General features: G+C 37.8%; 1 long non-coding RNA gene across 1 annotated transcript; it reads right to left on the bottom strand.

Annotated features, from left to right (window-relative positions):
• Window positions 1-9,422: 9,422 nt before the first annotated feature.
• On the bottom strand, window positions 9,423-12,633 carry LOC137635938 (uncharacterized). Its single transcript, XR_011042824.1, has 2 exons — window positions 12,502-12,633; window positions 9,423-9,717 (listed from the first exon to the last, which is right to left on the bottom strand). It is a non-coding gene; the product is annotated as an uncharacterized lncRNA (long non-coding RNA).

A 12,633-nucleotide genomic window follows, 5' to 3' on the forward strand; every position in this document is an offset into this window, starting at 1 on the left:
GGTACACTCGGGCACACTATTTTATCTTATTTCTCTTTCTCGTTTGGTTGAAGTGTTTATAGTATATATAGGAGATATTTATTTTAATGTTGTTACTCTTAAAATATTAAATTTTCCTATTTTCCTTTCCTCACCGGGCTATTTTCCCTGTTGGAGCCCTTGGGCTCATAGTAACCTGCTTTTCCAACTAGGGTTGTAGCTTAGCAAGTAATAATATTGAAACGATTATAATTTGGTAACAAAAGTACTGCAACATTGACCTTTCTTCGGTTTGTGATGGTATTAGTCGAGACTATCCAAGCTTTAACTCTAAACCATAGAATACAATCTACGATACAGTTATCCTGATCAGTCCAGAGTACTTGTGTTCCGCAGATAAGGATTGTACCTCTAATCATTTTGATTTCATTGAATTTCTCACAGTCAGACCTTCTCCATCAAGTCTCAATACTACACAGTACTCTAGAGGTTTTCATTCCAGTTGTGACCAAGTTGTGGACACAAGTGTCTTTATAGTTTATTTATTTAAGATCTATTTTAATGCTGCTACTGTTCTTAAAATGGTATTTTAATAGTCCAGTAATTCTCTTGTAGTTTACTTATTTGATTTCCTCACTGGGCTATTTTTTGTTTTTGGAGCCCTTGGGCTTAAAGCATCCTGTTTTTCCAACTAGGGTTATAGCTTAGCTAGTAATGTTAATAAGAATGATAATAAAACTTGAGATTTGAACAACAGGGAAGGAATAAAGTGCAAAAAAGGGTATTACAGAAGACTAAAATTGTTGATGCTAAAGATGGATTCAAGAAATTAGGGCTAAATAGCCAGGCAATAGGACCTACAAAGCGAAGCGGAACTCTGGGAAAGTAGTTATATGAAGGATATTTAACTTATGCGAAAAAGAGGAAGCCAATTCACAAAACCAATCAACAAAGTTTGCGAAAAAAGCACTCCCAAAAATCAACTTTAGTGTAGCCATCAGCTGCGTTTAAAGGAATGGGGAGCAGGAAGGTATAAGGGCACTCGGTAATAGGTGTAGCGGCTCATTACTTACCCTTCCCCTTAGTGGATTAGACTGGCTAAGGTCTGTTTGGGTTGCAGATATTGGTTTTCTTAGGATACGTCCCTGATTATACACAATACTTTCGGATAGTCGTTTCTGGGGGTTGGAACCCCGTGATACCTGACGGTAATTCTCTTGTAACATCAATCGCAGAAATATTATACTGCATAAGTTGCCAGAAGGAACTTCCATCTGGGCGACATGGCTTGAGCCCAAAAATACATTTTCCTACGTCAAAGTCGCTTTTACACACATATACATTCACTTACTATATACAAGTTTTACTTTCATTATAGTTTATCAAACTTTAGGAAAACTATGCATCACATTCACAGCCGAATGTAATTTCAGATGCTGTAAGCAATCTATGCATTGGATAAAAATCAGCGAGTTCCTCTGTGACGAGGCAGTCATGAACATCAGGCTACTCTAGAAAGACAAATGACAAAAAGCATAGACACTAAATTCTCTTCATCCACTTGAAATGGTTTAAGGGTAGAGGATGCCTTTGATGCCTGATGAACATTTCTCCAAATTGAGAATAGCGGTTGTGTGGGATAATTTCTTCACAGGATGTCAGACAGGAGAAACAACCAAGGAATAAATCTACAGGTCACAGCAGGAAGCTCTCAAGTGTGCTTTTGCATGACTGAAAATGCAGTGAGGATTTATGTGAATACGCATTCGGGCACTGAATCCAAAGCTACAAGAAAATACTTCAGAAACCTCTAAGAAATATAATTAAATTAGCAAAATCTTGGGAAAATGGAAGATTCCGGGAGGCAGCACAGGAATGTAGATATCCCACACAAAACGGGGAGCAAAGACAGTTGAACGAGGCAAGCATCAAGGGGGATGAGGAATCGGCTATGCCACAGTTAATATTTCCGTTAGTAAGTTGAAGACCCTCTACTATCAAGGATTCCATCCATTAGTTGGAAAAAGAAAGTCGAAAGCTTCAGACTTTCATAACCCCTTGGGGAGGTTTCGATATTGTAACACTAAAACCCAAATGAATTTCAGTTTCGTCATAGGGATGAGAACTCTCTGGGTTATTGTGCTGGGTGCAATAAATATCTGCCTTCAAAGGATAAGCCGCTTACTATAAAGAAGTACCCAATGCCTGATCAGACATTTTGGGCTGGTCAATCAGTTGGCTCCCCATTGCAATAATTCTTGTCATGACACCAATGGTTTCATGATACAACATGCCGGTCATAAACCCGAATAAATAGGGAGGGTCGAGTGAAGGGTTAATACCCTATCTGGGAAAAAATCTATGGTTACTGAAACTCAAGAAAGATGTACACCAAATGGATCTGATGACGACCTGTAAGGAATTGGACAAACACCCTAAAAAACTCCTATAAAACTTGCAGGGTGGAATGTCAAAAACTTTTACGGCAAAACTATTTTTCAGGAATTAAAAAAATCACAAAATGGATTTAGGTATCCTGCAAGAGACAAGATGGACAGAATATTGATAATTCATTATTGATAAATATCTCGATATTAACAAAATTGATTTTGGTATCCTGCAAGAAACAAGATATGGAGAATCCATTATTGATAAATATTCCATTATATATATAGGAGGGACAGACAGTATCCATCAACAAGGAGTGACAATATGTATATCAGTGAGAAAATCTATGATAGATTTCAAGGCAATCGATGAAGTTACCGAAACTCTCAGCCACCAAGGCCGAGCAGACGTTGCAGTCCTTGGGGTCCCAACACCGCACGGTTTCTGTGGTAACAACGCAGGGGGCATAAGACCTGCACATGGTGTGACCGCAAAAGTTCCTACTCTTGCGGTTAACAACTTGAGGCATTCCATATTCGCTGTCTTCAGCGTATATTAGGCCTCACATGGCAAGACAAAGTACCTCATTCTGAAATTCTCCATCGTTCAAACCTGCTGAGTATAGAATCCACATTGGCAGAAAAACAACTCAGGTGGATCGGCCACGTCATCCGTATGCCAGAACATCGCCAGGTCCTCTACAGTTAGCTGCCTGAAGCTCGGCGTAATCCAGGGGTCAGAAAAAGAGGTACAAGGACAACATCAAAGCTACGCTCAAGAAGTGCAACATACAACCTGAGCAACTAGAAATGAACGCCTCAGACAGACAACTATGGCGCTCACTCTGTAAAGCTGGAGTCAATCAACTTGAAGACACCCGGAACCAGGCAAGACAACAGCGCAGGGAGAGAAGACAAAACCGTCGAGATCGGATACCCCCGGTCAACCCAGACCTGAGTTGCCAGTTGTGTGGATCCAGAATTGGTCTTCACAGCCATGCAAGATGGCACCAACGACAACAGATCTAACTTCATCCCCATCACAGCGAAGCAGAAGTCGTCTTCGATTCGAAGGGCAGCAATAAGCTAAGCTAAGCTAACTCTTGCGGTTACAGTACATCACACCGCACTCCATTTTCTGCTCCTCCTTTCCAGAGGCAGAAGATGCTGGAGAATGCATAATATATCCTCGAAAATAGCGATCTAGAACACTAGATGAGCAGGGAGAAACATCGTGCGAAAGCGCTACTGAAATAGGAATAAGCCACCATTTTGAGCCCTGTAATAGTAGGGGAGGAAGGGTAACCTCGATAACGGCTCCCCTTCAATTTCGGCACTCTTCCCCCTCAGAGCGAAAACTCTATTCGGGGTGAAGATTGCCGTGTGTCGTATAAAGATATACATCCCCTGATATTATGCGATATCCTTAAGAAAAATTTTAAGGATACTCGCGCCAGGAGTTAGAATTCTGGAGACCTATGGTCAATTCTCTGGGAGTATCACTGTAGTCAAATATCCCTTAGAAAGCTGTCTATAGGAAGCTTCTATCAGGACGACATGGCCATCTCACCCAAAAATAGATTTTTCGCTTTGCTTCAAAATCCGTTAATTTAACAATTGGTCTACATGCACCGACATAAGATTCCCCTGATAATGAAAAGGTTACATTTTATGATGAACTATAAGGTATTGTTGATCAAATGCAAAAAACACGACATCATAGTTGCAGGTGACCTAAGTGGCAAAGTGGGTTCAGAAATTCAAGCATACCCGTATGTCCCAGCAATTGGTAAAGAAAACCTTGATAATGAATCCAATGATAATGGAAATAGATTAGCCTCATTTGCACTCACCAATAACCTTATCAGAGGAGGAACTATCTTCCAACATAAAAATTCACAAGAAGACAAGGGAATCATTAGATGATATTTCACTTAATCAAATTAACCACATTCTTATTAATAAGGAACATAAAAGATGCACTACAGGATGAGTGGAACTTTAGAGGAACAGATTGTGACACAGACCATTACTTAGTATGTGCCAAAATAAAAACAAGACTGCCAATAAGGTCAACACGAATGGAGAAAAATGTATTTTGATGTAGATAAAGAATGATCAGATTCGAAATAATTTCCAGGTAAAGCTTACGAATCGTTTCCAGATACTCGATATACTGGAAGACCAGGAAGACTTAACAAGGTTTCATGTGAATACAGTATGGCAGAACTACAAGAGAGACAGTAAAGGAACCAGCTGAAGGAATAAGATATATAGCGTAACGGAGAAAGAATCATCAATTTGATGAAGAATGAGGAAACAACAACAGCCAGAAAAATTGCATATTTAGCAACACTACAAAATCCAAATAATAAAGAATTGCAAGAAAGAATAGGGAAGTAAATCGAGTGACGAGACAAATGAAGGGAGGGGCACTCAATGAAGAATTGGAGACATAAAACCAGAAGGGAGGGTCGAGTTGGACAACACTATCAGGGGATTGGAAAGCTGAGGAAAGGATATCAAGCAAGACCCACAGTGATAAGAGACGATCAAGAAAATATAAAAGAAGGAAAAAATTAATGGTTGAGTGGAGAAACTACTTTGAAGAATGATTAAACTGACCAAAACCCAATGAAACATTTCCTGACACAATATTATACAGTCCAGAAATTGAAATGGAAGACCCAACCATTGGAGACATTAAAACAGTAATAAAAGCCTTTAAAAACAGTAATAAAAGCCTTTAAAAACAGTAATAAAAGCCTTTAAAAATAACAAGATCCCTGGCAAGGATAATATACCAAGTGAAATTTGGAAACTCAGTGGAGAAGTCTTGGAAAAGTTTAAACTTCCAGCAAATGTTTTTATGTTGAACACACTAAATACTGTACAGTAAAGCATGCATGACGAACGACAACGTCCAAAATGGCCCCTCCGGTGACCGGCTATGCTCCGATAAACAAATTATGCTAATTTCAATGTGAGAAGGGAGCTAAAAACTATACAGTAAAGATTAAGAACTCAACTTTCCAGAGGCAGAAGATGCTGGAGAATGCATAATAAATCCTCGAAAATAGCGATCTAAAACACTAGATGAGCAGGGAGAAACACCGTGCGAAAGCGCTACTGAAATAGGAATGAGCCACCATTTTGAGCCCTGTAATAGTAGGGGAGGAAGGGTAACCTTGATAACGGCTCCCCTTCAATTTCGCCACTCTTCCCCCTCAGAGCGAAAACTCTATTCGGGGTGAAGATTGCCGTGTATCGTATAAAGATATACATTCCCTGATATTATGCGATATGCTTAAGAAAAATTTTAAGGATACTTGTGCCAGGAGTTAGAATTCTGGAGACCTATGGTCAATTCTCTGGGAGTATCACAGTAGCCAAATATCCCTTAGAAAGCTGTCTATAGGAAGCTTCTATCAGGACGACATGGCCATCTCACCCAAAAATAGATTTTTCGCTTTGCTTCAAAATCCGTTAATTTAACAATTGGTCTACATGCACCGACATAAGATTCCCCTGATAATGAAAAGGTTACATTTTATGATGATCTATACGGTATCATTTATCAAATGCAAAAAACACGACATCATAGTTGCAGGTGATCTAAGTGCCAAAGTGGGTTTGGAAATTCAAGCATTTGCTACAGCAATTGGTAAAGAGAACCTTGTTAATGAATCCAATGATAATGGAAATAGATTAGCCTCATTTGCACTCACCAATAACCTTATCAGAGCAGGAACTATCTTCCCACATAAAAATTCACAAGAGGACATAGGAATCATAAGATGATATTTCACTTAATCAAATTGACCACATTCTTATTAATAAGGAACATAGAAGATGCACTACGGTATGAGTGGAACCTCAGAGGAACAGATTTTGACACAGACCATTACTTAGTATGCGCTAAATTAGAAACAAGACTGCCAATAAGGTCAACACGAATGGAGAAAAATGTATTTTGATGTAGATAAGGAATGATCAGATTCGAAATAATTTCCAGGTAAAGCTTACGAATCGTTTCCAGTGACTTGATATACTGGAAGACCAGGAAGACTTAACAAGGTTTCATGTGAATACAGTATGGCAGAACACAAGAGAGACAGTAAAGGAACCAGGTGAAGGAATAAGATATATAGCGTAATGGAGAAAGAATCATCAATTTGATGAAGAATGAGGAAACAACAACAGCCAGAAAAATTGCATATTTAGCAACACTACAAAATCCAAATAATAAAGAATTGCAAGAAAGAATAGGGAAGTAAATCGAGTGACGAGATGAATGAAGGGAGGGGCATTCAATGAAGAATTGGAGACATAAAACCAGAAGGGAGGGTCGAGTTGGACAACACTATCAGGGGATTGGAAAGATGAGGAAAGGATATCAAGCAAGACCCACAATGATAAGATGATCAAGGAAATATAAAAGAAAAAAATTAATGGTTGAGTGGAGAAACTACTTTGAAGAATGATTGAACAGACCAGAACCCAATGAAACATTTCCTGACACAATATTATACAGTCCAGAAATTGAAATGGAAGACCCAACCATTGGAGACATTAAAACAGTAATAAAAGCCTTTAAAAATAACAAGATCCCTGGCAAGGATAATATACCAAGTGAAATTTGGAAACTCAGTGGAGAAGTCTTGGAAAAGTTTAAACTTCCAGCAAATGTTTTTATGTTGAACACACTAAATACAGTAAAGCATGCATGACAAATTAAATTATGCTAATTTCACTGTGAGAAGGGAGCTAAAAACTATACAGTAAAGATTAAGAACTCAACTTTCCAGAGGCAGAAGATGCTGGAGAATGCATAATAAACCCTCGAAAATAGCGATCTAGAACACTAGATGAGCAGGGAGAAACACCGAGCGAAAGCGCTACTGAAATAGGAATGAGCACCATCTTGGAGCCCTGTAATAGTAGGGGAAGAAGGGTAACCTTGATAACGGCTCCCCTTCAATTTCGCCACTCTTCCCCCTCAAAGCGAAAACGCTATTCGGGGTGAAGATTGCCGTGTGTCGTATAAAGATATACATTCCCTGATATTATGCGATATGCTTAAGAAAAATTTTAAGGATACTTGTGCCAGGAGTTAGAATTCTGGAGACCTATGGTCAATTCTCTGGGAGTATCACTGTAGCCAAATATCCCTTAGAAAGCTGTCTATAGGAAGCTTCTATCAGGACGACATGGCCATTTCACCCAAAAATAGATTTTTCGCTTTGCTTCAAAATCCGTTCATTTAACAATTGGTCTACATGCACCGACAGAAGATTCCCCTGAAAATGAAAAGGTTACATTTTATGATGAACTATAAGGTATCATTTATCAAATGCAAAAAACACGACATCATAGTTGCAGGTGATCTAAGTGCCAAAGTGGGTTCAGAAATTCAAGCATTTGCTACAGCAATTGATAAAGAGAACCTTGTTAATGAATCCAATAATGGAAATAGATTAGCCTCACTTACACTTACCAAAGGTCAGAAAATTATATTATAAAATATTGGTTAATCCTACCATTAGCAATACATGATTCACATCCCCAAACTGAATTGTTTGAAAAAATGCAACACCCCTCAATGTGGCAATTTCTTTATACATACATACATATACCCAGGCACTTCCCCCAATTTTGGGGGGTAGCCTAATGTAAAAAATAAAAAATACTTGGAATAGACTTCCAGTGGATGTAGTGAACAGTAACACAATAAACGAGTACAGGAATAAGTTAAACAAGATCATAAGAACTCTAAATGCTTAAACTAAATCACTCGACCAAAGAGCAAATGGAGTCTCCGCAGATTTTGGATGTCTCAGACTAAAAAGTCTGAGACATCCAAAATCCTTGTAACTCCTTATAACACTGTGGAGACACTGGCATAACAGTTTATATACTGCATATGACAATGGGTAATTTACCAACAACTACAGATACATTTTTCAGTAATATTTCTTCACTTTATAACTGTATACTCTTTTAACTGCAAATACATGTATATCTATGGACCATTGCATTTGAAATAATGGTTTGAATTGAATTATCATAGGAGGAACTATCTTCCAATGTAAGGAGATACACAAGATCATTAGATAATAGAACACAAACACCAAATGTTTAGACAATTGTTTACCATATTCTTAAATTATTATCCTACTTTCAAATAGTCTATTTGATTCATTTTACAGTTCTCTTGACAATTCCCATGACTACAACAGAGGCAGAATGCTGTTTTTCAACAATGAAACCATAAAAACTTTTCTAAGTACTATGAATTCGGATAGAATAAATGCACTTGCAGGGCTTTCCATGGGGAAAAAATTCCTCAGTTGTCATCCAGAGATCAAGAAAATAATTGATCTTTTCATTCAAATTGAAAAATAAAAAAGAATTTGATTTCATTTTTAAATAAATGGATCAAGCTAAAAATTCCTCAGTGGTCCTCCAGAGATCAAGGAGAAAATAATTGATCTTTTCATTCAAATTAAAATAAAAAAAATGAATTTAATTTTCAAATAAATGGATCAAGCTTAAACAGTAACAATTTAGGTTAAGTAATGAGCCGCCACTGCCCTAAGCATTCCAACACTAAAGGAAAGACAACTTGGAGCACAGTTCAGAAACCTATCAATTAGCTACCTGGTATATGCATATGACTCACATAAAAGTTCCAAAAACATTTTACATTTTAAAGCAATTTAACCCTTTTATCCCCAAAGGACGTACTGGTACGTTTCACAAAAGCCATCCCTTTACCCACATGGTCGTACCGGTACGTCCTTGCAAAAAAAATGCTATAAAATTTTTTTTTTTCATATTTTTGATAATTTTTTGAGAAAATTCAGGCATTTTCCAAGAGAATGAGACCAACCTGACCTCTCTATGACAAAAATTAAGGCTGTTAGAGCAATTTGAAAAAAAATATACTGCAAAATGTGCTGGAAAAAAAATAACCCCCTGGGGGTTAAGGGTTGAAAATTTCCAAATAGCCTGGGGGTAAAAGGGTTTGAGGACCATGAATAAAAATCAGTACTTTATAATTGTGATGATTTACAAACTAAGAGAGCACCCCTCTCTCACTCTCATTCTGAGCTGCTGAGGCCTGCAACAGTTGGAAGTTTCAGCAACCCTTTACATAATTAAGGAACTATTGAGAATTAGTATTCGATGAAAGAGATTGGAGTAAATGATGGAGGAAGATTCGTTCTCTTCCTCACTCATGTCAGTTGCATTTTCGGGTTGATGACGGCAAGTCATCTTTAGCATCGCCTTCTTGCGTTGCTTTCAACCGTACGGCCTCGTCACATTCTTCTGTTGACATCAGCAGTACCTGAAAAAAAATTTAGAGCGCTATAATTCGTCAAAACATAAACACTTCAAAAACTGTTGAACAGGTCCTAATAACACAAAGAATATATTGGATGACTATAATAGAAGATTGTTTAGTAGCTGCAAGGCTAGCCGGAGAAAGAGGGCTGTTTAAGAAACACAAGAAAAGGTTGTTTTAAATTCATTTGTACAATACAAGAAATTCAACCGTACAATAGTTTTAATAAGTGAGGAGACTTAAGATGAGCCTTCAAGACAAATTAAACATGAGTTGGTTTCATCAAGTAGAAGTCATGATTGATTGAAATCTATTGTAAAAGAAAATGGAAAAATAAAGATTATCTGAAGTACAGTTACTGTAAAACCTGATTGAGGAATGATCTTCCTAAAGAAATAGACAATTTCATTCTTACATCTACAACATATTACTACACTAAATCGTAGAGTGAGGTTTCTACACCATAATTCAGAGGACTTGTTTCCAAGCTGCTGTTCATATGTGCCTTTAATTTTTACCGCACAGTACTGTACTTTACTGATTTCTTTTCTCTTGAATCACCCTTTTCAAATGCAAGTACTTTATTCTACAAAGAGAGGCTTTACAATGTGCTGGTCATATTTGTTTGGTCCAAAATAACATTATTACTATCACCATCATTAACCCTTTTACCCCCAATGAACGTACTGGTACGTTTCACAAAACTCATCCCTTTACCCCCAAGGGCGTACCGGTACGTCCTCGCAAAAATCTGTTCTTTACATTTTTTTACATATTTTTGATAACTTTATGAGAAACTTCAGGCATTTTGCAAAATAATGAGACCAACCTGACTTCTCTTTGACAAAAATTAAGGCTGTTAGAGCGATTTAAGAAAAATATATATTGCAAAATGTGCTTGAAAAAAAAAATGCCTGGGGCTTAACCATTTTACCCCCAAAGGACGTACTGGTACGTATCACAAAAGCCATCCCTTTACCCCCATGGACGTACCGGTACGTCCTTGCAAAAATTCTATAAAAAATTTTTTTTTCATATTTTTTATATTTTTTTGAGAAATTTCAGGCATTTTCCAAAAGAATGAGACCAACCTGACCTCTCTATGACAAAAATTAAGGCTGTTCGAGCAATTTAAAAAATATATATTGCAAAATGTGCTTGAAAAAAAATGACTGGGGGTTAAGGTTTGGAAAGTTCCAAATAGCGTTGGGGGTAAAAGGGTTAACAATATATGAACCATGTATTTCTACAACTGGTTATCTTGTGTTTTATCCATCTCGCAACGAATACTGTGGCAAACGCCCCGTTCGTGACACAATTACGAGGATCTCAGTGTGAAGCTGGGCTCTTAGGTGAGGATTCCATAGTGGCCTAGATATATCTTCCTCCCCCCCATTGCTATTTTAGTCTCAGAGCTTTGAATCTCCAAAAATTATCTTCATATTCTAATCACTTTTTCATAAATATGCAACTTCCAGTGCACACTTGTCTTCTCTTATTATTATCATTATTATTAAATGCTAAGCTACAATCCTATAGTTCATTTCTTTAATCGAGGCAGATTTGCACCGACTCGCAACTATGCCCTTTTAGCTCGGAAAAGTTTCCTGATCAGCGATCAGGAAACTTTTCCGAGCTAAAAGGGCACCGCTGCGAGTTGGTGCAAATCTGCATCGCTAAAAGAAATGGACTATACTTGGAAGAGCAGGATGCAATAAGCCCAGGGACCCAACAGGGAAAATAGCTCAGCTAGAAAAGGAAACAAGGAAAAATAAAATATTTCAAGAATAGTAATAACATTAAAATAAATATTTCATATATAAACAATAAAAACTTCAACAAAACAAGAGGAAGAGAAACTAGATAGAAAAGTGTGCTCGAGTGTACCCTCAAGCAAGAGAACTCTAACCCAAGACAGTGGAATACCATGGTACAGAGGCTATGCGCTACCCAAATTCTGGCCACAGCTTCATCATAGTTTGCAGAATCAGCTAGTCAGTTTAAAAGCTCCATTCCTGAATGAAATAGAAAGTAGTCAAGGGAAGAAACAAACACTGCAAAGCGTTTTTCGTAAGGATTCTTGTGTGCCAGGTCAGGCATATGTGCAATTTTCAGATCTGTTCCGTAATCATGAACAAACAGTGAGAAATCAAACCATTGTCCTGTAGTCTCAGGTAGTGCCATAGCCTTCCACTGCCTTAGGGTAGAGTTCTCTACTTGAAGGTACACTTGGGCACACTATTCTATCATATAACTCTTCATCTTGTTCTTTTTTTTTATTTTATAGTTTTTATATGAAAGATTTATTTCAATGTTGTATCCACTCTTAAAATATTTTATAATTGTTCATTACTTCTCTTGTAGTTTATTTATTACCTTTCCTCACTGGGCTATTATTCCCCGTTGGAACCTTTGGGCTTATAGCATCCTGCTTTTCCAACTCTGGTTGTAGCTTAGCTAGTAATAATAATATATTTTCTTCTTTGTCATAACATTCAAGTTTAGTAAAGTGTGTGCGTATAATTGTGGTGTTGGTTGGTAGTGGTGTGACTGTCAACGCGTCAACTGTGAAGCCGATGGGGGTTGTAAACGTTACTGAGTTTACGTGCGTTGTTAGCGAGAAGTGCATCTGTGCACTCTTCTTGCAATCCAAAATGGTTTTGACATGGAACTTGTGTTCTTTAAGAATGCTTTAATGCTGCAGCTGTTGGGAGAAATTACTTGACGTTTGTTACAATATATTTCTGATTTCTAGAAGATCCCCCGGGTCATTTCCATTTTACCTACCAGCTATCAAACTAAGCAGCATCTTTCTCTGGTAACGAGGGGACCAAGATGTGGCACCAAGGCTTCGATTAGACTGGAAACTGCTGGACACACATCTGGGGTGCCGTGACAAGCCCATCTTCCGCAAGATCT

This window comes from Palaemon carinicauda, unplaced genomic scaffold (genome assembly GCF_036898095.1).
Source record: "Palaemon carinicauda isolate YSFRI2023 unplaced genomic scaffold, ASM3689809v2 scaffold20, whole genome shotgun sequence".
NCBI classification, from domain to species: Eukaryota; Metazoa; Arthropoda; class Malacostraca; order Decapoda; family Palaemonidae; genus Palaemon; species Palaemon carinicauda.